At 39.7% G+C, this 26,780-nt stretch overlaps 1 long non-coding RNA gene across 1 annotated transcript in view; it reads right to left on the bottom strand.

Moving 5' to 3' along the window:
• Nucleotides 1-26,780, bottom strand: part of LOC106084307 (uncharacterized) — a 235,247-nt gene that overhangs the window by 129,637 nt on the left and 78,830 nt on the right. The window contains exon 2 of the long non-coding RNA XR_009398067.1: nt 3,394-3,423. This is a non-coding gene — a long non-coding RNA (uncharacterized LOC106084307). The remainder of the gene's footprint in view (nt 1-3,393; nt 3,424-26,780) is intronic.

Genomic DNA, 26,780 nt, shown 5'->3' with positions numbered 1-26,780 from the left:
GGACAGACGGACAGACAGGCGGACGGATGGACAGGCGGACGGATGGACAGGCGGATGGACAGACGGACGGACGGACATACGGATGGACAGGCGAATCGGCCATATTGACCGATCTCTCGATTTATTGTTATGGGCCATAAAAGGCGCATTTATTGCCTGATGTCGCCGAAATTTGGGACAGAGAGTTAAGTTCCAGATCGGTCCAGATTTGGATATAGCTACCATATAGACCGATCTCCCGGTTTAAGGTTTTGGGGCCATAAAAGGCGCATTTATTGCCTGATGTCGCCGAAATTAGGGACAGAGAGTTAAGTTAAGACCCTTGATATACTTCTGCAATATGGCACAGATCGGTCCAGATTTGGATATAGCTACCTTATAGACCGATCTCCCGGTTTAAGGTTTTGGGGCCATAAAAGGCGCATTAATTGCCTGATGTGGCTGAAATTTGAGACAGTGCGTTGTGTTATGCTCTTCTACATTGTACTACAACTTGGCCCAAATCGGTCCAGATTTGGATATAGCTGCCATGTGGACCGATATCTCGATTTAAAGTCTTGGTTCCATAAAAGGCGCATTTATAATCCGATTTCACTGAAATTTTCAACAGTGGGTTATTTTAAGCCTCCCGACATCTGACCTAAATATGAATTAAATCGGTCTTTATTTGGATATAGCTGCCATATACACCGATCTCCTGATAGAGGGTCTGAAGCCCATTAAAGCTTTATTTATTACCAGATTTCGCTGAAATTTGAAACAGGGAGTTATTTTTAGTCTCCTGATACTCGACCTAAATACGGTTTTGATCCAACTATATTAAGATATAGCTGCCATATAGACCGATCTGCCGATAAGTGGTCTGAATCCGATAAAAGCTTTTTTTTATTACCCGATTCCGGTGAAATTTGATACAGAGGGTTATCTAAAGCCTCCCTACATCTGACCTAAATATGGATTAGATCGATCCAAATTTGGATATAGCTGCCATATAGACCGATCTGCCGATAAAGGGTCTAAAGCCCATAAAAGCTTTATTTTTCATTCGATTTCGCTAAAATTTGAGACAGTGAGTTATTTTTATCCTCCTGATACCCGACCTAAATATGGTTCAGATCGGACTATATTAAGATATAGCTGTCATATAGACCGATCTGCCGATAAAGGGTCTGAAGCCCATAAAAGTTTTATTTTTTAACCGATTTCGCTAAAATTTGAGACAGTGAGTTATTTTTAGCCTCCTGATACCCGACCTAAATTTGGTTCAGATCGGACTATATTTAGATATGGCTGTCATATATACCGATTTGCCGATAAGGGGTCTGAAGCCAATAAAAGCTTTATTACCCGATTTCCCTGAAATTTGAAGCAGTGAGTAGGCCGCCTCGTTATGGCTTCTCATAGTCATGACAAGTACAGTTCATGCGTATTTGTGGATAAATCTCCCCTTATATTTTTGAAATAGTCATTCAAAGAAAGGGTTAAATGCGATCCTTGGTGGAGTATACATAACATTTGGTCCGGCCGAACTTATCGAGGTTTTACTTGTTATATTCCAGATAGCTCCCATGCGCATTTATTACTCGATTTCGCAGACATTTTCTCAAAACTCTGGGCAATTCTCTTTACTTTGGTGGTTAATATTTCTTAGCTGAAAGTAATTAAAATCTCAGTAATGAGATTATTAGCCAATGACTCACACGGTAATATTCCCCCCCACACACACCTATGTTGGCCAACGCATGTTGAATTTCCATGTTGAGCATAAAGGTTAACGAATTATATGTGTAACCAATGCCAATTAACACACCATCCATTCCATATCCAATAATCGTACTATCCACCTAAATACAAACTCACACACACCCGCAACACTCATATGCACACATCTGCCCCCCACACATGTGGTATACCAAAATCACCGCAATTTTCATACATACACAGCGAAATTCCCAAAGGTATTCCCTACGCCTTGGCCAAATTACAATACCTTATACAAATGCGCTAATATTTATTTGACTTAAATCTTTATTGGGTTGAGAGCCACCAAGGGACCATTGGGAAATTAAAGACGGTACAAAATGCGCTGGCGGCAGCAGAGGGGTTGGTCTTTTGTGAAAAAGCCCAGTTGTCATATAAATATAGATTGGAAAGATATTGTGGCAACAAAGGTTGCCACCAAGCCAAGATGTCCATGATTGTCGATATAATTCCCCCAAGTTGCTACGCCTTGCAAGGCACCATAAACATTCAACACTCATATCCTTTAAAGCTATAACAACAGCCCTAGACTGAGTGGGTGTGTGTGTGTGGGTTAGCGTAAGTGTGTGTCATAACTGAGCTGAAGATTAATTTTACGCCACCAGTAAAAAAAGAACGTGAAGCATTAAAACATTTCGGTACATCTCACAGACCTAAAGGCAACAAAGTCTTCAAAGGTTACATGTCCTGTTGTTGTTGTTGTTGTCGTTCTTATGTCCTTTGTAGCGCTGAGGAATGTCCTTTGGACCTTTCCCTTAAATCACCTCTGCTAGGCAGAGCATTCAGCATTCTTGACTAGCATGCTGTGCGCAGAAAAAGGCCAACTATGCGAAGGACTTTGAATCGTCTGAGTCTTTTTAAGGGATTTTAGTATGTTTTAATAAATGCTGCATTCATTTCCAAAGCCATAAAAAGCAGATTGCCGTTCAAAAAGGGATAAGTGCCAGAGTGAGTGGGATTCATGCGAATGCCGGTGGACAAAAGTGTACTGAAACTAAGCTTTATTAGTATTTTGGCTACACACATACATACGGGGTACCAAATAGAAAACGCATTAAAACTTAAATTCCTATTCACGAAATCCTTGGAATTGGGCACAAGGTCTAGTTATTTAAGTTTATGGTTTCCCCGCACAAAGGCACCAAAAGCTAAGCGCACCTTTTTTTCTGACTTTGACCACCAGCAAGGAGGCCAAGGAAAAAAATCAGTCAGTATTCCGGTCATTGTAATGGAATGAGTTGCGCGACGAAAGGAAACCCCAAAAGGAGGTGGGAAAAGTCAAAAATAGCCAAAAGACAAGAAAAAGGAACTGACATTTCCGGCCTTCGCCTAACCAAGAGTGAGAACCTATAGAAGAACAAACACAATAACGAAAATAAACAGCTCTGAAGGTCTACTTCATTAGCAGAGAAAACAAACATTGGTTGAAATCATCTAAAATGGGTTGTTGTTTCAAATCAACAACACAATGTCCCAGCCTTTGTGGCGAGTGGCGAGTGGGTTGCAAGGACACTTATCTCTGTTTGATTTATATTCATTCCCAGGTAACAAAATATATACCCTTAGATTTATGATGATCTCAACAACGATATAATAATATTGACATTTTCCCTTTTGGTAGGGGACACTCACCTGCCTCAATGGACAATTTATTGATATTGCCTGAAAATAGAATGGAAAGAAAAGAGTTGTTATTGAGTAAACAATATTTCTTACTTAAATAAACATTTTGAGGCATTAGGAATAATGAGATCTCTTCTTGCAGCAACGGCCATTACTTGCTTTAGAGAGAATAATGGCACAGCAGGTGAAAAACAATTTACGGGAAAAACAAGTAAAAAGGCGAACTTTGGATACCCACCACCTCGACATAATCGGGTGAAAACTGCATAAATTATGACCCCATAGCAGATATATCGAAATATAGTCCCATTTGGACCAAATTCGGTACGGGCATTGAGTGGACCAATAAATACAAGTCATTGTTTAATCTTGCAGAACAAACCATTGTATCAAATTGCAGCGAAATCGGATTATAAATGTGCCTTGTATGAGCCCAAGACCTTAACTCGAGAGATCGGGCTATATGGCAGCTATATACAAATCTAGACCGATCTGGGCCAAATTGAAGGAAGATGTCAAAGAGCCTAACACAGCACACTGTCCCAAATTTCGGCGAAATCGGACAATAAATACGGGTTTTATAGGCCCAAAACCCTAAATCGAGGGATCGGTCTATATGGCAGCTATATCCAAATCTAGTCCGATGTGAGCCAAATTGGCGAAGGATCACGAAGGGCCTAACACAACTCACTGTCCCAAATTTCAGCGAAATTGGATAATAAATGTGGCTTTTATGAACCAAAGACCCAATATCGGAGGATCGGTCTATATGGCAGCTATATCCAAATCTTTACCGATGTGAGCCAAATTGGCGAAGGAAGTCGAAAAATCTAACACAACTCGCTGTCCCAAATTTCAGCAAAATCGGATAATAAATGAGGCTTTTATAGTCCTAAGACCCTAAATCGAGGGATCGGTCTAAATGGCAGCTATATCTAAATATGGACCGATGTGAGCCAAATTGGCGCAGAATGTCGAAGGGTCTAATACAACTCACTGTTCCAAATTTCAGCGAAATTGGATAATAAATGTGGTTTTTATGGGCCCAAAACCTTTAATCGGAGGATCGGTCTATATGGCAGCTATATCCAAATATGAACCGATCTGGGCCAAGTTGACGAAGGAGGTCGAAAAATCTAACACAACTCGCTGTCCCAAATTTCAGCAAAATCGGATAATAAATGAGGCTTTTATAGTCCTAAGACCCTAAATCGAGGGATCGGTCTATATGGCAGCTATATCTAAATCTGGACCGATGTGAGCCAAATTGGCGCAGAATGTCGAAGGGCCTAATACAACTCACTGTTCCAAATTTCAGCGAAATTGGATAATAAATGTGGCTTTTATGGGCCCAAAACCTTTAATCGGAGGATCGGTCTATATGGCAGCTATATCCAAATATGAACCGATCTGGGCCAAATTGACGAAGGATGTCGAAAAATCTAACACAACTCGCTGTTCCAAATTTCAGCACAATCGGATAAAAAAATGTGGCTTTTATGGGCCTAAGACCCTAAATCGGAGGATCGTCTATATGGCAGTTATATTCAAATCTGGACCGGTCTGGGCCAAATTAACGAAGGCTATCGAATGGCCTAACACAACTCACTGTCCCAAATTTCAGCAAAATCTGATAATAAATGTGGCTTTTATGGGCCTAAAACCCTAAATCGGAGGATCGGTCTATATGGGTGCTACATGAAGATATAGTCCGATATAGCCCATCTTCGAAATATTCGTCTGAGACCCCATAAAGTATATATATTCTTGATCGTCAAGACATTTTAAGTCGAACTAGCCATGTTAGTCCCCCCGCCCGTCTGTCTGTCGAAAGCACGCTAATTTTCGAAGGAGTAAAACCAGCGGCCTGAAATTTTGCACAAATACTTCTTATTAGTGTAGGTCGGTTGGGGTTGTAACTGGACCATATCGGTCCATGTTGTGATATAGCTGCCATATAAACCGATCTTGGGACTTGACTTCTTGAGCCTCTACAGGGAACAATTCTTATCCGATTGGAATGAAATTCTGCACGACGCGTTTTGTTATGATATCCAACAATTTTGTTAAGTATGGTTCAAATCGGTGCATAACCTGATATGGCTGCCATATAAACCGATCTTGGGTCTTGACTTCTTGAGCCTCTAGAGGGAGCAATTCTTATCCGATTTGGCTGAAATTTTGCATGATGTGTTAAATTATGACTTCCAACAACTATGCTGAGTATAGTTGAAATCGGTCCATAACCTGGCATAGCTGCCATATAAACCGATATTGGGTCTTGACTTCTTGAGCCTCTAGAGGGCGCAATTCTTATCCGATTAGAATGAAATTTCGCATGACGTGTTTCGACATGATATCCAACATGTGTGTTGAGTATCGTCCAAATCGCTATATAACATTATATAGCTGCCATATAAACCGATCTTGGGTCTTGACTTCTTGAGCCTCTAGAGGGCGCAATTCTTACCCGATTGGAATGAAATTTTGCACGACGTGTTTTGTTATGATATCCAATAACTGCGCCAAGTATGGTTTAAATCGGCTTATAACCTGATATAGCTGCCATATAAACCGATCTGGGGTCTTGACTTCTTGAGCCTCTAGAGAGCGCAATTCTTATTTGATTTGGCTGAAATTTCGCATGAAGTGTTTTGTTATGACTTCCAACCACTGTGCTAAGGATGGTTCAAATCGGTGCATAATCTGATATAGCTGCCATATAAACCGTTCTGGGGGGCTTGACTTCTTGAGCCTCTAGAGGGCGCAATAATTATCCGATTTAGCTGAAATTTTGTACAACGGCTTCTCTTATGACCTTGTTGACATACGTGGTATGAATCGGCTTATAGCCTAATGCAGCTCCCCTATAAACCGATGTCCCTATTTTACTTCTTCAGCCCCTAAAGTGCGCAATTCTTACTAGATTTGGCTGAAATTTTACACAATGACTTCTTCTATGGTCTTCAATATTTTGTTCAATAATGGTCCGAAATGAACCATAACTTGATATTGTTCCAACAACATAGCAATTCCTTTCTTTTATCCTTTGTTTGCCTAAAAAAAGAGATAACGTGGCAAGAGCTCGACGAATACGATCCATGGTGGAGGGTATATAAGATTCGGCCCGGCCGAACTAAGCACGCTTTTACTTGTTAAGGAGTGTAGCGTTATTTCAACAGATAGAAGGACAGACGGACGGACATGGCTAGATCGTCTTTATAGTGTCAGAAATGGATATTTCGATGTGTTGCAAACGGAATGACAAAATGAGTATACCCCCATCCTTCGGTGGTGCGTATAAAAATAGCTTCTCAATAATCGAGCGGAAAGTAAATGGTGTATTCTTATAGTCGTACACAACAGCTCAAAGATTTTTATGCTCGACCTCCCTGATCAATACGGCCCAGGTCGGTAAAGATTTGGATATAGCTGCCATATAAACCGATCTTACGATTTAAAGCTTTGGGCCCATAAAAGGTGAACTTATTAACCGATTGTGCTGTAATTGGGAAAAATGTGTTGCGTTAGGTCCTTAAACATTCGTACCGAGTATGGTCAAGATTGCTCTATATTTGTATATAGCTGCCATATATACCGAACTCACAAATTAAGTTTTTGGGATCATAAAAGCACGATTATCACTAAATTTCGAAGAAATTTGACACAGTGGGTTGTGTTAGGCTCATTGACATTCGTGTTCAATATGACCCAGTTTGGTCTATATATAGATATATTGGGTTGCCCAAAAAGTAATTGCGGATTTTTTAAAAGAAAGTAAATGCATTTTTAAAAAAACTTAGAATGAACCTTAATCAAATATACTTTTTTTTACACTTTTTTTCTAAAGCAAGCTAAAAGTTACAGCTAATAATTGACAGAAGAAAGAATGCAATTACAGAGTCACAAGCTGTGAAAAAATTTGTCAACGTCGACTATATGAAAAATCCGCAATTACTTTTTGGGCAACCCAATAGCTGCCATAAAATGCAATCTCTCGGTTTAAGTTCTAGGACCTATAAAATGTGCAATTATTCTGTGATTTCTCTGAAATTAGTCACAGTGAGCCCTTTTAAGCTCTTCAACATCCGTGCCCTGAATAGCTCATATCCGTCTATATTTGGATATATCTGTCATATACCGTTCTCTCAGTTTAAGTGCTAAGGCCCATAGAAGGTGTATTCTTTTAACCGATTTATGTGGTACAATGAGTTGTGTTAGACCCTTAATATATATTTAGATATAGCTGCTATGGGTTCAAAATTGATGGATTTTTTAAGATTGTTGGATTTTTTGCTGTTTTTTTTTCTTCCTGCTTCTGTTGGACTTTTTGGTGTTTTTTTTTTAAGCAATGTGCATGGTTCAACGGTAGAAACTAGGAGGCACCTTCCAGCTCCTGATATTAGAAATCTGATTTGTTGTTTCCCAAAACTATAAAAATTTCTGTGTCCGATTGCTGTGATGTTGGGCTTAAAATCAATAAAAATTTAATTGCCCATCTCGAAAAACCTTTCGCTTATCAATACCCATCTTTATCACCACTATTTGACAGTTCTGATATACCTCTTCTCCCTTTTAAGCTTCTTATTAATGCTTCATATGACACATTTTCACCAAGCGAAAGGAGTTTTCAATGCCATTTCCCCACCCAAGGCCAACATTGTCTACAAGTGTATGCAAATTTGCCCGTTTATCAATTTAATTTGCGTGTGATTATCTTTTGGGGGGTGGGGGGAGGAGGGGGCTTCAGAAGAAAACTGAAATGACTTTCAATAAGAAGGACAATGTCCTTATTTTAAGCGTCACTAAGCCGCTTCAAATTTAGATTCGTATCGTTGTGAAACATGATTTTCAATTTATCAAAGCTGCTACACTTTATTTAAATCACCGACCAAATTGACAAAAGGGACGAAAGGCTTTAGCTACCAGCTACTACAAAGGGGGCCGACAAATGGCCGGGATGTTGTTGTTGTTGTTGTTGTTTGGTATTCAAGGCGCAATGTTTTAATCCGGCATTAAACTAAACACTTAAATTTTGACATTCCTCGACAAACAGGACATAAAACGAATGAATATCTCTGGTGTCCCTTAACCGTGTCATGGCGTTGTCGTTGTTGTTGTTGATGTTGCCGCCATGAGAAATAACGAAAAACGTTACAACATTCAAATTCACACAAAAACATCCTTCACATAAATCTTTGCTCAAAAACCCCCCAAAGTATGCTACAGCATGAACATGAGGCCCTAGCTCTCCCACTCTCAACATCCTCCAAAGCATACCAAAACTGCGATGATATGGAATGTTGCTGCTGTTATTGTTGAGAGGGAGTGAGTCTTCCTTTCCTTTGCTGTATGTTTTTTTTTGTTTTTGGTCTTCAGTGTGCATGACCGTGGTCGGTTCATTTTGTCATTTCTGTTGTACCCATTGCGGTGCGGGCACAGTGTTTTTAATGATTTGGGGTTTTTAGCAATAATATGTGTCAGTGCCAAGAGCGTTCAAGCATGACATTGTGGTTGCAAAGGACTTTTGTGGAAATATGAAATGTTCCTGATTTTCTGACTGTCCTTGAAATTGACATGTTCATATACGACTACAAGTCTACATGCAAATGGACATATATTCCCCTGAGAGTGTTGTACGTGTTTTTTTGTGTGTTGTTGTTTTTGGTGTATTTGTGCAATAACATGTAGAACATTAAAACATTTTTAATTGAAAATGTTTTAAATATTAAAAGTAAAGGGGGAAACCGTTCTCGTAGACAATTCATTTGTAAATTTTGTGAAATAATTCAATCATATAATGTAACAAGTAAAAGCGTGCTATGTTCGGCCGGGCCGAATCTTATATACCCTCCACCATGAATCGCATTTCTCTAGTTCTTTTCCCGGCATCTCTTCTTAGGCAAAAAATGATATAAGAAAAGATTTGCTCTGCTATTAAAGCGATATCAAGATATGGTCCGGTTTGGACCACAATTATTGTAAATTATATGTTGGAGACCTGTGTAAAATGTCAGCCAATTCGTATAAGAATTGCGCCCTTTGGGGGCTTAAGAAGTAAAATAGAGAGATCGATTTATATGGGAGCTGTATCAGGCTATAGACAGATTCAGATCATAATATACACGTATATTGACGGTCATGAGAGGATCCGTCGTACAAAATTTCAGGCAAATCGGATAATAATTGCGACCTCTAGAGGCTCAAGAAGTCAAAATCCCAGATCGTTTTACATGGCAGCTATATCAGGTTATGAACCGATTTGAACCTTATTTGACACAGTTGTTGAAAGTAAAAATAAAATACGTCATGCAAAATTTCAGCCAAATCGGATAGGAATTGCGCCCTCTAGAAGTTCAAGAAGTCAAGACCCAAGATCGGTTTATATAACAGCTATATCAGGTTATGGACCGGACAGCTATATCAGGTTATGAACCGATTTGAACCATACTTGGCATAGTTGTTAGATATCATAACAAAACACGTTGTGCAAAATTTCATTCCAATCGGATAAGAAATGCGCCCTCTAGTGGCTCAAGAAGTCAAGACCCAAGATCGGTTTATATGACAGCTATATCAGGTTATGAACCGATTTAAACCTTATTTGACACAGTTGTTGTAAGTCATAAAAAAAATACGCCATGCAATATTTCAGCCAAATCGGATAGGAATTGCGCCCTCTAGAGGCTCAAGAAGTCAAGACCCAAGATCGGTTTATATGACAGCTATATCAGGTTATGAACCGATTTGAACCATACTTGGCATAGTTGTTGGATATCATAACAAAACACGTCGTGTAAAATTTCATTCCAATAGGATAAGAAATGCGCCCTATAGTGGCTCAAGAAGTCAAGACCCAAGATCGGTTTATATGGCAGCTATATCAGGTTATGGTCCGATTTGAACCATACTTGGCACAGTTGTTGGATATCAATACAAAACACGTCGAGCTAAATTTCATTCAAATCGGATAAGAATTGCGCCCTCTAGAGGCTTAAGAAGTCAAGACCCAAGATCGGTTTATATGGCAGCTATATCAGGTTATGCGCTAACTTAAACCATACTTAGCACAGTTGTTGGATATCATAACAAAACACGTCGTGTAAAATTTCATTCCAATAGGATAAGAAATGCGCCCTATAGTGGCTCAAGAAGTCAAGACCCCAGATCGGTTTATATGGCAGCTATATCAGGTTATGGTCCGATTTGAACCATACTTGGCACAGTTGTTGGATATCAATACAAAACACGTCGAGCAAAATTTCATTCAAATCAGATAATAATTGCGCCCTCCAGTGGCTCAAGAAGTCAAGACCCAAGATCGGTTTATATGGCAGCTATATCAGGTTATGCGCTAACTTAAACCATACTTAGCACAGTTGTTGGATATCATAACAAAACACCACGTGCAAAATTTCATTCAAATCGGATAAGAATTGCGCCCTCTAGAGACTCAAAAAGTCAAGACCCAAAATCGGTCGATATGGCAGCTATATCAAAACATGGACCGATGTGGCCCATTTACAATTCCAACCGACCTACACTAATAAGAAGTATTTGTGCAAAATTTCAAGCGGCTAGCTTTACTCCTTCGAAAGTAAGGGTGCTTTCAACAGACAGACGGGCGGACGGACGGACGGACATGGCTGGATCGTCATAAAAGGTCTCGACGATCAAGAATATATATACTTCATGGGGTCTCAGACGAATATTTCGAGTAGTTACAAACAAAATGACGAAATTAGTATACCCCCATCCTATGGTGGAGGGTATTCAAATTGGGTCCAAGTACCCAGCGGGCCCACCAACCCCAAAACTCCTCTAAACGGATATATTCAAGTTCATCTCAATATGGGACTCAATTGAAAAGTATTAAGCAGTACATTACAAATATGGCCTAAAACATTAGATCCAAGTAATGGGAGGTCGCCCACGCCTCAAATACCCTCAAATGGGCATATTAGCCGACCATGGCTATATGCGACTCAAATGAAAGGTAGTAGGGTGTAGATTACGAATATGACATAAAAATTTGCGTTCAAGTCTAGGTTGGGCATTTCCTGCTAAAGATACGTCAAATGCGTTTTTTGACACATTATGACAATGCGGGGCTCAAATGAAAGGTACTTGAGAGTAGAAAACGAATTTGGTATCCAATTTTGGAGCCAAGTGTTTTAGGGTACGCCCCAAAGCACCTCCTAAACTGAACTTTATTTCTGTTGGGAATAAAGAACGAATTATATTGGGATGCCCAAAAAGTAATTGCAAATTTTTCATATAGTCGGCGTTGACAAATTTTTTTTACAGCTTGTGAGTCTGTAATTGCATTCTTTCTTCTGTCAGTTATCAGCTGTTACTTTTAGCTTGTTTTAGAAAAAAAGTGTACAAAAAGTATATTTGATTAAAGTTCATTCTAAGTTTTATTAAAAATGCATTTACTTTCTTTTAAAAAATCCGCAATTACTTTTTGGGCAACCCACTATTAAGCGGTAGATGACAAATATGGCATAAAACATTAGGTCCAAGTAATGGGAGGTCACCCACCCCAATATACCCTCAAATAGTATTAGGGAGTAGATTACGAATATGACGCTTTTCCTCCTAAAGATACGTCAAATGGGTTATTTGACCCATTATGGCAATATGGGACTCAAATGAAAGGTATTTGAGAGTAGAAAACGAATTTGATATCCTATTTTAGAGCCAAGTGTTTTGGGGTACGCCCTAAAGCACCCCCTAAACTGAACTTCCTTTCCGTTGGGAATAAAGAAAGAATTTTATATCTATTTTCAGTGCAAAGTGCCGTCGTCAGCCCCAGCCCCAAAACACCTTCCAAACGGTTCATCTTTTCCGGCCATGACAATATGGGGCTCAAATTAAAGGGATTTAGAAGTTCAGCACGAATTTGATATCCATATTTGAGTCGAAATGTCCTGAAAGCACTTCTGATTACTCTCCTTTTTAAAAACACCAGGAACCGGGCAGGGGCAAACTTCTCACACATCAATTAGTGCTTTCCGATTCAAATTCAAACTCAATGATAAGGGACATTTTTTTATAGCCGAGTCTGAACGGCGTCCCGCAGTGCGACACCTCTTTGGGGAACATTTTTAAATGACCATGCATGGCATTGTACCTCGCATATGTCGCCAACCACCGCTTTTTCCGATGTTCTCGCGTTCAGAGTCAGAGGCTACAAAAGCATGAATTCGATATCGCATTCAGGGCGAAGTGTCATCCCCTAAAAATATTTTAGAGAGTTGAAGAAGACGCAGCGGAGCGGGCCCGGTTCGGTGGTGGGTATCCAATGTCCGGCCCGGCCGAACTTAATGTCACTTTATCCTATTTTAGTTCATTGTGATGCCACAGTACAGGCAGACCAGGCCTCTAGTAGAAATCAGGACCCACGACCGGCTACCAGAGCGAACATAGAGAGCTCTTAGTTGAAAAACAAACATAATTTTCTTTAAATATTCCTGAATATTGGCCATATTTCTTCTCTATGGGATCATGGGATCACCCTTATCTGCTACCTAGTCTTCTATGAAACTTAAAAAAGTATATATGACCTCTATAATTTTCGTTGATATCCTGATAATGGAGCTCACATGTTTATAGCCCCAAAGTAATCACTCGTGTCACACAATTTGCCACTTGGCCATTTCATAACACTGTAAATTACAGTGTTATGTGTGTGTACGTATGCATGTCTTTATGGTTTATGTTTATGCATGCATGTTACCATGTGGGTGTGTGTGTGTGTATGGAGTTTACATATTTGCCACCCACTTAAGAGGGTGTGTGAGTGTAAGTAATATTTCTACATTTAACACAATGGCGCCCTCACAACATTTTTACTGTGTCAGTTCTGATGACACTCAAGTCCTTTTTCATGTTTGTCATGCATGACAGGCATGCTAGTCACATTCGCCATCAGAACAGAAGCTACTCGACCCTCTGCATTCCACGACTTTTGTGGAATTTACTTGCGCTGCGCCGCCATCGAGCAATCTGCAAACTGAATTCTGCTCAGCTCATTTCAGCTCATCCGCATCCATGGCCTTGCTTGATATGGTGTGGCAGACACTATTGGCCAACCTAGACATAGACATTGATGTAAGCCCAAGAAGAAGTTTCTTATCGCCACAGAATTCATAACCATTACTGAAATATGGAGGTTAAGTCCTTTCCAAACGAATAATCTTAGTAAGCACTACCAACTCGGCTGTGGGGTTTTTGCAGTAGCAAGACGCTGGCTGGTAGGTTGGAATTTTGGTGTAACGAGCATTTTTGTGTCGTGATAACAATGTGGCTGAAAATGATTTGTGAATTGGAAGCACGCAAAAGGGGTCAATTGAGAGTGTAAAACTCATTTAAAGGCGCATTTATGAAATGTCGTAACACTTTTTATTGCCCATCTCGCAGCGGCAATGTAAATTTTTGGTTTTTGGTTGCGTTCCTGCTCATTGAACGGCTCAAAAGGTGGATGGAAGAGTGAAGTTGGGCTGGGGCGGCCATTGGCAGCCAGCCAGCCAGCCCTGAAGGTTGAAAGTCAAAATATTGCATAAACCCCAAAAACTTTCTCAAATATTTATGACAAAATATCCAAAGGATTATGAAGATAAGGTTTACAAAGGACATGACAATCAAGGCGCCAATGCCAGCCATTGCCCCTAAAAGGGGTTAATTTGGTACTCTTCTATTTCAAAGTATTTTTCCCTGGATTCATTTTGCGAATCGATTATCAATCTAAGCGGCAAACATTCAACACAGGTGTTACAAATTTTGTTCTTCAAGTCAAAGGTAAAAAAAAAATGTGAAGATGACAAGAAAACAACAACAACACCAACACCCATCCAGAGAATAATGGCCAACATCAATTCGATTGGCATATTTTCTCAGAGTAGCATCTTAGTTAAGGCACTAAAGAGGCTTGGTATTATCATGAATTAATTTTGATTTTGAATTTGCAAGGCAAGGCTCTGCACAGAAAACTTCTTGGGCTAATGCCTTTGGGTTTCATTCTAGACTCAGGTGTTACAAGTTACCCATGAAGAGATTTAATAATTTGATATGAAATAAGGACAAAAGCACATTGAACTTTCGTCACTATACCCTTATCAAAGCCATATACAGATTCATAATCAAATGTTGTACGAAGTTAATCGAAATTCAATAGGGCTGCATATTAAAATCAAATTTTGTTAACATTTTGATAGGTTTGAAGAAAATTTTCACTAAAGCAGTAGTGTGTTATGACGATATGTTTGGAAAATCTAACCGATGAGGTTAAGAATTGAGGGGTCTCTATGGAGCTCTTATTCTTTGACCATGGCTACTTAAGGTTTAGAATAGCACGGACAGCGCCGAAGCCGATAAGCTTTCGTAATAAGTTGAAAGCGAACTGGACAAAATTTGGAGGACTTATCAGAAGAAGACTTGGGCAAAATAAGCATAGAAGACATTGACGACAATGTCAACAGGATTATGTGGGCAACGGTGGGGTCTTTCGAAGATAGATGTGCTCTTCCAGAAAGAATAGTAGCCCAAGAAAAACATTGGATGACAGGGGACGTTCTCAACCTTGGGAAAGAGATCCTTAGACTTTGTAACAGAGCACGTTGTAAACACACGAAAGTTTGTTGAGATGTATATTACACACGGCTCAAAAAATGCAATAAGATGATCAGAGCGGCACAACAAGTCTCCTGGAGGATTTATATCTAAAGAGCTAACAACGTCGCCAAGATGAAAAAATTTCTCTCAAAAACCCATGTCCAAATTGTAACTTTAGTAGGTTCCAAACTGCATATTTGCCCATGAGCATGGCATTAAGGATCAGAAGAAAACTTTTCACATTTCAATAAGTGCCGTCCGTGTTCAAGTTTAAGCTCAATGATAAGGACCTCCTTTTCATAGCCGATTGCGAAGAGCGTGACGCAGTGCGACAACTCTTTGGGGAGAAGTTTTTACACGTCATAATGCCTCACAAATATCGCCACCGCTGAAAATCTTTTTTTTCGAGCTATTCTCGCCAGGATTCGAACCCTGGTGTTCAGCATGCCATCAGACTCACTTAAACGTGTTCGTCAATTGTGTTACCACAGGAACAGAAGAAGGAAGATGCCTTCTAGTTTCTACCGTTGAACCATTCAGATTGATTTAAGAAGCTCAACAACTTGCGAAAAAATCTCATTAACTAAATCAGACAATCTCTCAAAGAGATGAGAACATATAGTGGAACTCCTTCTGACTGCCAGAGCCTTTCTTCCTCGACGTCCTCACAGCTTCTGCAGAAGTCGATACTTGCAACCTCAGTATGTTAGCATGTTTTGTCAGAGAGTGACCTCTTACGAAGGACACTATAACTGAGACCTCTGTTCTAGCCAGCGAAAGCAAAGCGGTAGACTCTTCAAGTCTAGATTAATTCACAACCCGCCCTTTATGATCATCTACCATTCGTTGTCCTTCGAGCCTGATCATAAAGACTTAGCTAACATGTCGCTAGAGGCATAACCACAGATTCCAGTTCTCCTAGAATATGCAAGGTACTTTCGAGTCCCTCAAACTCGTCCGCTTTACAATTCTCTGGGATATCTCTGGGGTCCTGCACGTAAAACGGGTGAAATTTGAACTGCTCACATATCTCAATGAGAGATCCGCCACAGTCGAGGGAGGTTTTTAAATTCAGGTACACGTTTTCCGGGGATTTAATGGTAGGCTGGATGTTACCGTAGCGCAGAATTTTCCATGTCCTCCTATGACGCTGAACGCATAGGATTAAATCCTGGCGAGAATATCAAAAAAAAAAAAAATGGTCAGCAGTGGTTATCTTCTCCTAATGCTGACGACGTTTGTGAGATACTTTGCCATGTAAAAACTTCTCCTCAATGCGGTGTTGCACTGTGGCACGTCATACGTACTCGGCTATAAAAGGAGGCCCCTTTTTTCTGAGCTTAAAACTTTAAACAGTCTGTACTCATTGATATGTGAGAAGTTTGCCCCTGTTCTTTAATGGAATGTTCATGGGCAAATTTGCATCTGGATGTCTGAGAAGATATTTGTGCCAATCGTCGTTATGGCATTCTATCTAGGCCTTTCCACCACTTTCCTATTGCAAGGATCTCCGCTTGATACACACCACAGTGCTGGGGTAACTTTCTCAATATGACCAGACCAAATTCTTCAGAGTACACCCCACATCCCACTTGGTTATCTAATTTGGAACTATTCACATAGAAGTCTATATAACTGGGATACAGTAGTTCCAATCGTTTGTATTAGGAATTAAGGTAGAATACAATACTTTTTAAACAAAAAGGGACTCAGGCAATGTGTTATCCACACTGACTGGCACATATCGAGAATATGAAAGATAACAACAAAGACACATAGCCGCCGCATGATCAAAGGGAAAGCTCCCATAGCCTTACAGCAGTGATCGCAACAATTCGCATAGCCACGATTTATACAGGCATTACGCTTAGCATTAAATTCAGTGCATCAGATGGTTTCGTCCTCGGCTGTGATGCACAAACAAGTCATACTTTGGAACAAAATGCAAAATTTCAACCAAATCGAATAAGAACTGCGCCTCTAGTGGCTCAAGACGTCAAGATCCAAGATCGGTTTATATGACAGCTATACCAGATTATGAACCGATTTAAATCATACTAAACACAGTTGTTGGAAGCGATACCAAAACTTCACTTGCAAAATTTAAGACGTCGAGTGTGAACATCTTTGCGGACAGTAAACTGAGACGGTAAGGTCTTAACTGGTACGGTAAGGTCTTAACTGGTACGGTAAGTTCTTAACTGGTACGGTAAGGTATTAACTGGGATTGTGAGTTCTTAACTGGGAGGTTAGGCCTTGGAGCATAAGAAGGAGATTAACGCCTTCTCGGACGATGGTAAAATCCGCATCGTTTGAGTGTCGTGTCATAGCGGAGTAAGAGGGATTGAAAGAGCAGACGAATTGGCAGTGAAGGGATAAGGACTGTCATCAATAAACTTGGTAAACTCGAAGACTTTCCGGTTGACGAAGTCCGAGTTAAGGGCATGGTCGACGAATGCGCACATAACACTGTGAAACAGCGAAACGGTCGGTAGGATGGCAAAAATCCTATGAAAAGATCAAGATAATGAGAAGACGAGGCTATTACTGAAAGGAAGCAAGAAGCAGGTCAGTATAACTTACGGTAGCATAACGGGACACAGGACTACAAGCTTACTTATGCAAAATCTGTGCGGCAAGTAATAGCACATGTAGGGCAAGTGGGGAAGATGATAAGACTTTGGAGCATTTCCCATCTCATTACTCGGCCTTCGCGGCTAACAGACACCGGTACTTAGTTGGGGACACAATACCAGACATGAACTAACTAAGGAGCGTGGGTAAGAAAATTATTAAGGATTTTGAAAGTTGCATGTAATTCCTAAGATAGAATTTATTTCGATGCTTCTTTTTATGCCCACCACCGAAGGATGGGGGTATATTCATTTTGTCATTCCGTTTGCAACACATCGAAATATCCATTTCCGACACCACAAAGGGGTCGATCCGAGTAAAAATCTAAAACGGTCTAGACATGTCCGTCCGTCTGTCTGTTGAAATCACGCTACAGTCTTCAAAAATAGAGATATTTAGCTGAAACTTTGCACAGATTCTTTTTTTGTTCATAAGCAGGTTAAGTTCGTAGATGGGCTATATAGGACTATTATGGTCTGAATCGGACTATAGGACTCTTGATATAGCCCCATATACACCGATCCGCAGATTTAGGGTCTTAGGCCAATAAAAGCCACATTTATTATCCGATTTTGCTGAAATTTGGGACAGTGAGTTATGGTAAGCCCTTCGATATCCTTCTTCAATTTGGCCTAGATCGGCCCAGATTTGGATATAGCTGCCATATAGACCGATCCGCCGATTTGGGATCTTAGGCCCAAAAACCCACATTTATTATACGATTTTGCTGAAATTTAGGACAGTGAGTTGTGTTAGGCCATTCGACATTCTTCGTCAATTTCACCCAGATCGGTTCAGATTTGGATATAGCTGCCATATAAACCAATCCTCCGATTTAGGGTCTTAGGCCAATAAAAGCCACATTTATTATCCAATTTTGCTGATATTTCCGACAGTGAGTTGTGTTAAGCCCCTCGATATCCTTCGTCAATTTGGTTTAAATCGGTTCAGGTTTGCATATAGCTGCCATATAAATCGATCCAGCGATTTAGGGTCTTAGGCCCATAAAATGCACATTTATAATCCGATTTTGCTGAAATTTGGGACAGTGAGTTGTGTTAGGCACTTCGACATCCCTCGTCAATTTGGCTCACATCGGTTCAGATTTGGATATAGCTGCCATATAGACCGATCCTCCGATTTAGGGTCTTAGGCCCACAAAAGCCACATTCATTATCCAATTTTGATGAAAATTCGGACAGTGAGTTGTGTTAGGCCCTTCGATATCCTTCGTCAATTTGGCCCAGATCGGTTCAGATTTGCATATAGCTGTCATATAGACCGATCCTCCGATTTAGGGTCTTAAGCCCATAAAATGCACATTTATAATCCGATTTTGATGAAATTTGGTACAGTGAGTTGTGTAAGGCCATACGACATCCTTCTTTAATTTGGCCCAGATCGGCCCAGATTTGGATATAGCTGCCATATAGACCGATACGCCGATTTAGGGTCTTAGGCCCTTAAAAGCCACATTTATTATCTGATTTTGCTGAAATTTGGGACAGTGAGTTGTGTCAGGCCCTTCGACATTTTTCTGCAACTTGGCACAAATAGATCCAGATTTGGATATAGCTGCCATATGGACCGATCTCTCGATTTAATGTTTTGCCACATTTATTATCTGATTTTGCCGAAATTTGGGACAGAGAGTTAAGTTTAGCTTTTTCTTGCATTCTTAAATAATTTAAAGCAAATTCCCTGAATTAATGTCGTTAATTATGTATTTAATCCTAGGCAAGAGATTTAATATTTCCTTAGTATCCTTGCATATCAATAGATTTGCTTAGACATAATCATGCAAAGTAAGTTCAAAATGGCAATGTGAAGGCAAGATTGGTTTGTTTGCCATGCATTTTCATTTAAAGCCTACAAACTAGTTCGTTCTAGTGCTGGTGTACTTTACATAACCTCTCCAATACTTCTGGCATTGTGTGCCGCATGTCAATACAGATGTTGTCAATATTTGAATTAACCGATAACACTTCAAATCACTGTGAAAACATAAAGCATATACCGGCAAGGACAACAGCTACCAGCATGTTTGTGTATACGCATAGCAAAATGGGTCATGCAAATCTTACTTAGATTGTATCCCATACCTCATTGGCAACTCGAGTATCATAAAAATGTCAGGGAACACTTTTTATGGCATAAAAATTACGTGATTTTTTTGCCTTTCCATGGATCTGGGCCCTTAAGTCTATGTGAGAATACTATGTGAAAGTGATACTGGCAAGAATTGGTTATGTTTGTACGCTCACAGAAGAACTGTAACAGAGCATCAGTAGCTTTGGTTGTCCTTTAAGCATCATGAGCTTTAAATGGCATTTGAACTTACTAAAATGTTTTAAAACATGGGCTTATTTGAGTAAAAACTATAATTTAAATGTAATACAGCCAAGGCTAAGTTCGGCTGTGGTAGTCGCCTGCAATCGTTTTATGTTGGCAAAAATTAGGCCCTTTGTGACACCACAGAAACAGAAACCACAGAACTGAAACGTTTTTATATACAAAAGATTGATGGCATTATCATTTCCATCGATTTAGGAAAAGATATCCCAACCTGAAATCCTTTATGGCAATTAACATTTCCCCACCTTGTCTGTGAATTGAAGAAAGAGACTTCTTTTGTTGAACTCAATATAAAAATTTTAGATTTCCAAATTTTGTTTAGAGCCGGCAGTCTCATAATATTCTTGTATAGAGCAAGTTGTCAAAAAATTAGCTTTGATGTCGTTCACCTGAATGAAAATTATATCCGGCAGGGCCGAGTCTTATATAGCCTCCTCCATGGATAGTATGTAAAAAGTTTTTTGAATGAGCTATGATATTTTTATACCCACCACCTAAGAATGAAATATCCATTTCTGACCCCCTCAGCCTAAAAATCTAAGACGATCTAGTAATGTCCGTTCGTCTGTCCATCTGTCTGTTGAAATCACGCTACAGCCTTTAAAAATAGAGATATTGAGCAGAAACTTTACACAGATTCCTTTTTTGTCTATAAGCAGGTTAAGTTCGAAGATGGGCTATATCGGACTATATATTGATATAGTCTCCATATATACCCATCCGCCGATTTAGGGTTTTTGGCCAATAAAAGCCACATTTATTATCCGATTTTGCTGAAATTTGGGACAGTGAGTTGTCATAGGTCAGTCAACAATCCTCTTCCATTTGGCCCAGAACGGTCCAGATTTGGATATAGCTGCCATATATACCGATCTATTGATTAAAGGTTTTAGGCCCATAAAGGGCGCATTTATTCTCCGATGTCGCTAAAATTTGAGACAGTGAGTTGTGGTAGGCCCTTTGACATCCTTCTTCAATTTGGCTAAGATCGGTCCAGATTTGGATATGGCTGCCATATAGACCGATCCTCCGATTAAGGGTCTTAGGCCCATAAAAGCCACATTTATTACCCGATTTTGCTAAAATTTATGACGGTGAGTTGTGTTAGGCCCTTCGACATCTTTCTTCAATTTGGCACAAATCGGTCCAAATTTGGATATAGCTGTCATATAGACCGATCCGCCTATTTAAGGTCTTGCGCCCATAAAAGGCGCATTTATTTTCCGATTTTGCTGAAATTTTGGGCTGTGAGTTGTGTTAGGCCCTTTGACATCCTACTCTAAGGCCCATAAAAGCCACACTTATTAGCCGATTTTGCTGAAATTTGGGGCAATAAGTGGTGTTATTTCCCTCGACATCTTTCTGCAATATGACACAGATCGGTCCAGATTTGGATATAGCTGCCATATAGACCGATTTCTCGATTTAGGGCCTTAGGCCCATAAAAAGCGCATTTATTGTCCGATTCCGCCGAAATTTGGGGCAGTGAGTTGTGTTAAGCCCTGTAACATTCCTCTACAATTTGGCTCAGATCGGTTCAGATTTGGATACAGCTGCCATATAGACCGATCCGCAGATTTAGGGCCTTAGGCCCATAAAAAGCGCATTTATTGTCCGATTCCGCCGAAATTCGGGACAGTGAGTTGTGTTAGGCCCTTCGATGCCTCTCTTCAATTTGGCTCAGATCGGTCCAGTTTTGGATTTAGCTGCCATATAGACCGATCCACCGATTTAGGGCCTTAGGCCCATAAAACTCGCAATTATTCTCCGATTTCGCCGAAATTTGGGACATTGAGTTGTGTCAGGCCCTTCGACATCTTTCTTCGATTTGGCACAAATCGGTCTAAATTTGGATATAGCTGCCATATAGACCGATCTCTCCATTTAAGGTTCTCGGGCCATAAAAGGGGTATTTACTGTGTGATTTCGGCGAAAATTGAGACAGTGAGTTACGTTAGGCACTTTGACATCCTTCTTCAATTTGGTCGCGATCGGTCCAGATTTAAATAAAGCTGCCATAAAGACCGATCCTCCGATTTAGGGTCTTAGGCCCATAAAAGCCACATTTATTATCCGATTTCGCTGAAATTTACGGCAGTGAGTTGTGTTAGTTCCTTCGATATTCCTCTTCAATTTGGCTCAGATCAATCCAGATTTATACATAGCTCCCATATAGACCAATCTCTCGATTTAAGAATTTTGGGGCCATAGTATTTTCTGAATGAATTCGCCGAAAGCCGACACCGTGACTTATGTTAGGCTTTTCGTTTTTATACCTTCCCCCATAGGATGGGGGCTATACCAATTTCCTCATTCTGTTTGTAACTACTCGAAATATTCGTCTGAGACCCCAAAAAGTGTATATACTCTTGATCGTTGTGACATTTTATGTCGATCTAGCCATGTCCGTTCGTGTGTCTGTCTAAAGCAAGCTAACTTTCGAAGGAGTAAAGCTAACCGCTTGAAATTTTGCACAAATACTTTGTATTAGTGTAGGTCGATTGGGATTGTCAATGGGGCATATCGGTCCATGTTTTGATATAGCTGCCATATAAACCGATCTTGGGTCTTGAATTCTTGAGCCACTGGAGGGCGCAATTCTTATCCGATTTGAATGAAATTGTGTATGAAGTTTTTTGTTATGACATCCAACAACTGTGCCAAGTATGATTCAAATCGGTTTATAACATGATATAGCTGTAATATAAACCGATCTTGGGTCTTGACTTCTTGAGCCTCTAGAGGGCGCAATTCCTATCCAATTTGGCTGAAATTTTGCACGAAGTGTTTTGCTATGACTTTTAACAACTGTGCTAAGTTAGGTTCAAATCGGTTCATAACCTGATATAGCTGTCATATAAACCGGTCTGGGATCTTGACTTCTTCAGCCTCATGAGGGCGCAATTCTTATCCGATTTGAAAGAAATTTTGGCACGAAGTTTTTTGTTATGATATCCAACAACTATGTTTGGTTCAAATCGGTCAATAGCCTGATATAGCTGTAATATAAACCGATCTTGGGTCTTGACTTCTTAGGCCTCTAGAGGGCGCGATTCCTATCCAATTTGGCTGAAATTTTGCACGAAGTGTTTTGCTATGACTTTTAACAACTGTGCTAAGATAGGTTCAAATCGGTTCATAACCTGATATAGCTGTCATATAAACCGATCTGGGACCTTGGCTTCTTGAGCCCCTAGAAGGCGTAATTATTATCCAATTTGACTGAAATTTGGAATAGCGGCTTTTCCCATAACCTTCAACTTTGGTATATGGTCCGAATCGGTCTATAGCCTGAGGCAGCTCCCATATAAACCGATCTCCCTACTTTACTTCTTGAGCCTCTAGAGGGCCCAATTCCTATTCTATTCGGCTGACATTTGGCATGACGTGTTTTATTATGACATCCAAAAACTGTACTAAGTATGGTTCAAATCGGTTGATAACCTGATATAGCTGCCATATAAACCGATATGGGATCTTGACTTCTTGAGCCTCTAGAGGTCGCAATTATTATCCGATTGGAATGAAATTTTGCACGACGTGTTTCGTTATGACATGCAACAACTGTGCCAAGTACAATTGAAATCGGTTTATAACCTGATATAGCTGTCATATAAACCGATCTTGAGTCCTGACTTCTTGAGCTTCCAGAGGGCGCAATTCTTATCCGATTGGAATGAAATTTTGCACGACGTCTTTTGTTATGGTATCCAACAACTGTGGTAAGTATGGTTCAAATCAGTCCATGACCTGATATAGCTGTCATATAAGGAGGAGTATATAAAGATTCGGCCCTGCCTAACTTATTACGCTTTAACTTGTTGTTGTTTGACATATTCAACATCTTGCAATGAGACAAATAATCTAGCAATCATTTATATAAATATATGAAAAATAATTTTCCAAGAGAATAGAGGCACAATCAGACAATTTTCTTTACTTATGCCATTATTAAATGTAAATAATTTGGGGCTATTGCCGCCTGCAACATTAGTTCACCATATAAATATCTCAATTTATGATACTCGCACTCGTACTCGTACCCGTACCCGTACCCGTAACTCTACCCGTATCTGTAGCTGAAAATCTTTTAGGAGTCTTGTCGATTTTGTCAGGCTGTCTTGTCCTTTCCTGACCTCCTACTATTGGCATATATGTAAAAGTAAAATATTTTACAATTTCATAAGAAAATTCCATTCAAGGGTACGCGTGTGTGTGTGAGTATGTATGTGTGTGTGTGTGTGGTAAGTATGAAAGAAATGCTTAGACATTCTCCATAATCTTTAGAATGTTTATTTTGCTGTTTACGCCATCGTTGTTGCTGTTGTGGTTGTGGCGCCACTGAACGACTATACAAATGGAAGGAAACAATTTAAGCTCTGTTCTGTGAAGGTCCTTGCGCATGAGAACAGTGGGGTGGTGGAGCAGCAGCAGAATATGTAGCAGTAGCAGCCCATGAGTCGTCACAAGAGTTGGGTAGGTAAATTCAATGTAAAATAAATGGAAGTTATTGAACCAAGGAAATGTATGGCATTCCTAAGAAGCTCCCCTCCCATATATCCATGGCCTGCTTGGCTTGGTGAATTTGGTAAAATTTAAAAATTCAATATTGCATTGTTCGCTCTCTCTCTCTCTCTCTCTGTTCAAGATATGCCAAAGAATATTTTCTTTTGTTTACCAGATTGTTAATTATGTATTCCATGAAATTTAAATTTTCTTAGTTTCCAGTGTAACTATTTAAAGGTGTTCAAAGGATATTGAATTCTTTTTCTAGTGTCAATAAATTTCAAATGGTATTTGTGGGCCACATTTTCAAAATTTCCAGCTTTGTTCATTGCAAGTAAAATTAAAATTTTAGTGTTTGCACAAAGTTCAAAATCTAACAAAACATTTGCCCAAGGCCGGCCATTCATTATTAATTGCAGGCAAATTCAATTGTTTATTGAAACTATTAGGAGTTCTATTGATCATTTAACTTTTAATTGGTGGTAGTTTTCAAAATCAAATTCTTTAAATATTTACTCTCTGGTTTGTCAGTACACCAAGTAAGGCAATAAATGAATTTTCTTTGCCTTCCTCCATAAGTTTGCACAGGAAATGCTACAAATTTCTAAAGCAAACAATTTGTTATTGTAGTGCAGAGAGCAAAATGAACATAATTAGTAAACATCCTTAGGCAAACTTTAATGTTTTTTGTATTCAAATGTCCTTTTTATACCCTCCACCATAGGATGGGGATATACTAATTTCGTCATTCTGTTTGGAACACCTCGAAATAGGCGTCTGAGACCCCATAAAGTAAAAAAAGTAATTCCTAACAACTGAACCAAATATGGTTCGGATCGGACTTTATTTAGATATAGCTACCATATAGACCGATCTGCCGATAAAGGGTCTGAAGCCCATAAAAGCTTTATTTTTAACCGATTTCGTTGAAATTTGCAACAGTGGGATATTTTAAGCCTCCCAACATCTGGCCTAAATATGGTCCGGATCGGTTCATATTTGGATATAGCTCCCACATAGACCGATCTCCCGATAAAGGGTCTAAAGGCCATAAAAGCTTTATTTATTACCCGATTTCGCTGAAATTTGAAATAGTTAGTAGTTTTAGGCCTACCAACAAAGGACCCAAATATAGTTCAGATCGGACTATATTTACATATATCTACCATATAGACCGATCTCCCGATAAAGAGTCTGAAGGACATAAAAGCTTAATTTTTTAACCGATTTCGTTGAAATTTGCAACAGTGGGTTATTTTAAGCCTCCCAATATCTGACCTAGATATGGATTAGATCGGTCCACATTTGGATATAGCTGCCATATAGACCGATCTCCTGATAAAGGGTCTGAAGCCCATAAAAGCTTTATTTTTTAACCGATTTCGCTGAAATTTGGAATAGTGAGCAGTTTTAAGCCTCTCAACTTCCGACACAAATATGGTACTGATCGGACTATATTGAGTTATAGCTGCCATATAGACTGATCTGCCGATAAAGGGTCTGAAGCCCATAAAAGCTTTATTTATTACCCGATTTGGCTGAAATTTAAAAAAATGGCTTTTTTTAAGCCTCCAAACATCCGACCCAAATATGGTTTAGATCGGACTATATATAGAGATATAGCTGCCATATAGACCGATCCCCCGATAAGGGGTCTGAAGGCCACTAAAGCTTTATTTTTTTCCGATTTCGCTGAAATTTGAAACAGTGGGTCATTTTTAGCCTCCTGACACCCGACCTAAATATAGATCATATCGGTCAAGATTTGGATATTGCTTCCGATTTAGGGTCTTAGGCCCATAAAAGCCACACTTATTATCCGATGATGCTGAAATTTGGTACAGTGAGTTGTGTTAGTCCCTTCATCATCCTTCGTCAATTTGGCCCAGATCGGTCCGGATTTGGATATAGCTGCCATATAGACCGATCCCCCGATAAGGGATCTGAAGGCCATAAAAGCTTTATTTTTTAATCGATTTCGAAGAAATTTGAAACGGTGAGTAGGTTAAGACCTCCCAACATCCGACCCAAATATAGTTCAGATCGGACTATATTGAGATATACCTGCCATATAGACCGATCTGCCAATAACCGGACTGAAGCCCATAAAAGCTTTATTTATTATCCGATTTCGCTGAAATTTGAAACAGTGAGTTTTTCTGAGCCTCACGATGTCCGACCTTGATATGGTTCAGATCGGTTTATAATTGGATATATCTGCCAAAAAGATCAATATTTTGTTCTACAAAATTGAATAGTGACATATATATTAGACCACTCAATGT

Source organism: Stomoxys calcitrans, chromosome 4, assembly GCF_963082655.1.
Source record: "Stomoxys calcitrans chromosome 4, idStoCalc2.1, whole genome shotgun sequence".
NCBI classification, from domain to species: Eukaryota; Metazoa; Arthropoda; class Insecta; order Diptera; family Muscidae; genus Stomoxys; species Stomoxys calcitrans.
This window is presented reverse-complemented; position numbering and strand designations above follow the sequence as displayed.